Below are 6000 nucleotides of genomic sequence, written 5' to 3' on the forward strand. Positions count from 1 at the left end.
TCCTTAGTTGTGCCACGCCTTTGTGGCGCTTGTGCCACCTGCAAGCTCATGTGTACTCTCACCCACCTTGGTTTTTCTTCACTTAGGAAATTTGAGATGGTTGGTCATGTCACACCCTTCGTGGAACCCATTCACCAAGCCATCCTTGTGCAAAACTGATGCGCCCAAGTGGAAACTCCAAATCTTGGTTTTTTCTTTCTATCGTCATGGTTTCAGTGAAACCTTGGCCCACTGCTCAACCCTCTACCAACTCCTCCATAACATTGGATTATTTTTGATATAAACATAAAAAATGGTGCAATGAGGATGTCACCTTGCCATGATTAAAGGCACACCCAACTTAGGCCCTAACAACAACCCTCAACGAAATTAAACATTACTCGATGATAAAAATTTCTTCAACGTTTTATCATTAAATCAAACTTTTTCTATAATAATAAACTTCTCACTTTTAATTTTAAACACATCCCTTTATTTAAATTTACATTAACATTAATCTATTGTTAAACATTATAAAAGTAAAATTCATCTAAATTCCCACATGAATTTATATATCTATACTATTATTTTTTACCAAATAAGTTACATTAAATAAATAAAAATATTCGAAATGTGTCTCATTCTTAATGAAAGAATCTAAATAAATAAATCAAATAAATACAAATCAAATATCAAAGCTTCATGGAACCAAAATCTCCCGCCATGAGATAATTTTTCACTCCCCAAAACTATCAAATCAGTTCCAATTTCCAAAGCTCGTAGACTGGTTTTAAATCGATGTCATATTATCAATAGTGTTTTTAAATCCCAAATTCAATTTTTTATTCTCTTCCAAACCCTAAAATCTTACTGTTCTATATTTTGTTCTCATAAAAATTACATTCGAAATCTAGATATCCACATTGTTGTGGAAATTCCATGGTGGAACTCCTAATGAATTTAATGGGCAATGTTTTTTACAAATAAATTCATACACTGGAAAGCCACAAAATAATTGGACATAATTCCAAACATGATAAATATCCAAAAAGCTATGGCGCTGAAGATTGCCAAAGCATGTCAATCAACTAGTAGGGGCAACGCGAGATCGTCCCATTCCTTGGCATTCATGATAATTTATATAAATATTCTTAATCAATCATTATTACATATTCTAGCATTTAGAGAGGCACATGGTTTTATCGGAAAACAAGACCTTGTACTTTTAAATATTTATACAGTTTTTTTATTGGACAATGAGAACTATTGAAGGTGGAAATAGTGGCCCCCATGTGGGTGGAGTTAGCTCTAGAGGGATCATCTACTGTTTAAATTTTGGTACTCAATGTTCAGGGAGGATAGCTGGTTCTACTCTATGCATCTCTAAGACCCTACTCTCTTTAACCTTTAATCTCTACCATATAAACATTTTAAATGTCGAGGAAATTGGAATGGATTTAGATTGTATTGCATAATTTTATTTTGCGTTGGCTTGAGACATTATACTAGCATTATTATGATGATTTAAATTTCTCTTTGGTTTCATCAACAATCCTTCTGTGACCTCGTATCGGCTTATCCACCTTTTTTTAAAGTGAAGGGCAGGGTCCCAAATTAATTTCGTGTTTCTAAAAGCCTTATGAATTCGATCTCAAAATCAAGGGGCCATCCCTATGAAAACCATTACTGGTCAAGGAGGAAACGGACACAAATTCAATTTAACTTAAAAATATTATTTATTTGTGAGATCCTTTCAACTGGTATAGATAGTAAAATGAAAGAAGTAATTAGGCATAAAAAATCAAGCATGGTCATGAATGACTTCAGTCTTTCTGGTAACATGAAAGTCAAAGAACTTCTAGGGATAGAAGGTATGATGACCATGTCATGTCTTGATATTTCGATAATAGTTGGTACGGTTAATGGCTATTCAGTAATTTCTATTGCAGATGGGCATTCAACACCAATTTTTTTTCTTATGGATTCGTCGAGCCCCCCCTTGTTGAAATGTATCCCTAGAGACGCTCAGGTGCTTCTCCTTGTCGACGGTGCCAGGATTATTGTGAACGGAGCAGGGAAGCCAACTGTGGGGAGTCTACTTTTCAAATACTATCTGGATTCGGTTGGGAAAAGTGGTTCATATGTGGTTGTGGCTAAACATGGGAAGTTGGATTTTTATTATAAGGCGACCAACTTCAAGTTCAGTCTATTTCTCTCGTAGCTACAGGGCATTCTATTATTGCAGATGAGAACGCAGGGAACTTTGTAATTGTTGCCACTGAATTAAAGGTACTTGTTTTTTTATGTTTACTTCTAGAAAACAATATGTTGGAACAAGAATACAGTTAACATAAGCAATATCAAAATTGGGGCTAGGTTTGTCATATCTCTCCCATATTGAATTTACACTGCATTTACCTTTTTTAGTCCCATTGACCTAGTTTTGTGGACCTTTGATGGATATGAATAAAATTATCTTAACTTATCTCATCTGCCAATCGAGAGGCATCATTTCTTAAACATGTTTATGAAATCAGGTCGACTATACCTGAAAACAAACATGATTGGATGTAGTTCAATAATTCACTCGAGAAAGCATCCTTTGCAACCTATCCATTGTTATGTTGTGGATTGATGACTCCAAAATAGTGTAGTTTTCCTGCATAATTCCTCAAAACATGGTACTAATTGAAGCTTTTATCAGGTAAGTTGCTTGCAACAAGTATCTATAGAAGAACAATTAAAGAAACTCTTGAGGAAAAAGAGCTATGATGAGCAGTCTATGTGATAGAGGAGTGCATAAATAAGGGGGAAGAGGAGCATGCCAAGGAGAGGCTTTCTTTTGTCCATGCACAGGTTGGTTTTATGTTGCTATTTGATATATAGTTTGAGAAAGCAGTAGACCATTTCTTGCAATCAGAAGTGATGCAGCCATCAGAGATTTTTCCATTTATAATGGCCAATCCAAATAGTTGGTCACCTTTTGTATGTGTGATTTATCTTATGATTTTTCCTCCATGAAATTTTTTCCCTTACTATTGTAGAAGATTTCTTATTTTTGGTTAGGTTTATCCATGTTTATGAATATTTTAGTTTTAACTTTTAATAACATTTTAGAGTGGGAAAATTCTCTAGGATAATCTAATTTTGAGAAGTGGTTGTTGATACAATGATACGACATGGTTCTTGTCAAACAAATCCATTCATTTTTTTCCCTTTACTCTTCCTACCACATCAGAGTTGTTCTTTGGCAGTGTTATCCCATGGTTTATGCTAAATTTGTTGCAACTGGGCCATTTACAGTGTGTGAGACCATGTTTCCAAATTCTTCAAGTAGAATTATCTTACTGGAGTTGGCGATTCAAAATATTATCAGGTCCCTTTATTTTTCTTCTTGTCTCAACACAATATTGTTGATATATCCCGAAGCACTCAAGGCTAGTTGGCAATGGACTTACTTTTCAAGTGCCACAAGAATGTTGATTAACCCAAATAAATATTAACTACATTCCCAACCTATTGCCAAGCCTGGAAAAGTCCCTTACTAAACAATACTTCCCTTTCCCTCATTCTTCCTTTAAGTTGGGCTTCAATTATCTTGGATTCTTCCTCAATCCCCTAGGGTATTGTTTTGCAAACTAGCTATCGCTACACTAGAAAATCGAATCTTGAATAATGTTTTCGGCAAATAAACTACTATCCTAAGGGGATAAAGTCATTCTTATCAAGGAGTTCCTCGAAACCATTTCACTGTATTGGTTTTCCATATCATATGTTGTAAAATGCATCTTAACAAATATTGGAAAATCATGTTTCCAATTCCTTTGCTCAGGGAAAAAATGCATAGACAAAATTCGTTTGGTTAAATGGAAAAAAATATCTCTTTCAAAATCCTTAGGAAGTCAGGGATTCAAAAACATATACACCTTCAGAAAATCCCTTATGGCTCCAAGTATATGGCATCTTGTGCACAACACCTCCCTATGGGGAAAGGGCATTTAAAGCCAAATATATTCCCTCCATTTCCTTCTCAAACTGGTTCTTCCCGCGAAGAAAACCCTCAAAATGATCCAACACATGGAAAGCCTTAGTTCTTTCCTTCCCACTCATTAGAAACTAGACAATTTGGACCATTAGTAATGGCCAACAAGTAAAGTTGGGCCTAGAGTCTAGACCCATGGCTCGTCTTAGGTGAAGATTACACACTATCATATAACCTCATAGATCACCTTCACCAATTTAGTATCTACATGTTGGCAAATGCAAAGGTGCAGTCCTCCTACAAATGGGGTCTGGTAAGATGGAAAAGAATTGCTGATCTAGGTCTCCCGAGACAAGAAGTGATTGAATGGGATGAGAGAGGATATAGAGGATGAATTTGGTAAAAAAAATCCAAGCAACGAGGCTTTTATTGCAAAACTGGGATATGAAGCCTACACAGAACTACATTTCTTTGAAGCAAAAAGGTGGTGGTGGGATTTGCTCTAGAACTCCATGCCCCCCCCAAAATGAAAACTCACATCCTTGCTTGAAATATCCAAAAAGCTTCTCACCTGGGAAAATATCAACAAGAGGGGTTGGTAGGTCGCTAGTTCATGTCCCTTATGAAAATGTTCATGTGAAAGTGCCTCACACCTCTTCATTTCTTGTTCGTACAAAATGCAAGTAATCTCAATAGTCCTAGTCGAGTTGGAGATTTAGAGGTCCTTGTCCCACACAAGTTTGGAAGAATGATTCAAAACATGGTTTCATTATAAAGCCACATATTCATTCAAAAGTCTTCCATGTATCCTCATAAGAAACCTAGGGCGAGCTCATAAAAAAACATATTTAGTTCTCAAGACATTTCCATTGAGGTCAGTTTAGGAGTGGTTTAAATGTTATGCCTGGAATATAAACTCGACCCAAAATCCTAGAAGCGTTGCATGACTATTAGGCTACCCTTGATCTTGGGACACACTTGGGGTTTCTTTAATGGCACATCACAAGGATACCTACTCTAGTGTAAAGTTGGTGTGGTTCTATTCTTCACAGAATTTTCTAGTGTTCAGGTTCACTATGCCCCTAGGTATGGCATAAACAAACAAGCTAAATTTCTTACCCTCTGCACTCTCTTGGAAATAGCTCCTCACAAAAATGTAAAATCCTTAGAAATAATGGGGAACCCAAAACTTGTGATCAACTAGGAAAACAAGGAGATCTCTATTGAAAACATCTATCTACAACCTATCCTACAAGACATTAGGGCTTCTCTCTCCACCTTCGACTGGTTATCCTTCGCTGACATTCTTAGAGAGTTAAATACTACGACAAACAATCTCTCCAAAGAAGCACTCAAGCTGCCTAATAGGACATTTGTCATCACAAAAATTGAAATATATCAATGCTATTGATAGAGACTTAGAAAAATGTGAAGCGCTTGTGTATTAATTTGTCAGCAATAGTCCCTATTGCTTTTGGCATAGACTTTCTAGTAGCATGGGAATATATTCTTGTTGTCTATGCCTACCAAACACAATAATCTGAGTTTCTGATTTTCTTTCCCCCAAAGCTAAGCCTTTTTCTGGGACAAATTATTTTTTATATGCAATATTGTGTTGCTTATACAACTCTAGGTATCTGAGGGCTTCCCGAAACAAGGATCTGGCTCCTTTAATAAAGGAGGGCATTGATACACTTTTGATGTACCTTTACAGAGTTCTTGGACTTACAGATGAAATGCAACAACTTTCATCCTTTGAAAGTAGTTGTGTTGTGGTTTGTAAATTTCATTTTAATGTATTACGCCTCTTTAATACATAATACTTTTTCAAGTTAAATTGTGTATTCATTTGCACGTTATCAACAGAGGCCAATGTATGTCATCTTGCATTCTAGTTTCGTAGTCTAGCTTAGTGACTAGAGGCCTTAAGATCATGTGTCCTATGCATACCTTGGAAAGAAGTGGGGTTCTAGAATTTAGAAACCATGCATGCTGCAAAGGCATGGAGACTATTATAAGAAGGCTGCAAGAAGGATGAC

The sequence above is a fragment of the Pinus tabuliformis genome, chromosome 7 (assembly GCF_031772625.1).
Source record: "Pinus tabuliformis cultivar Carrire ecotype Pingquan chromosome 7, CPIR1, whole genome shotgun sequence".
Lineage (NCBI taxonomy): Eukaryota > Viridiplantae > Streptophyta > Pinopsida > Pinales > Pinaceae > Pinus > Pinus tabuliformis.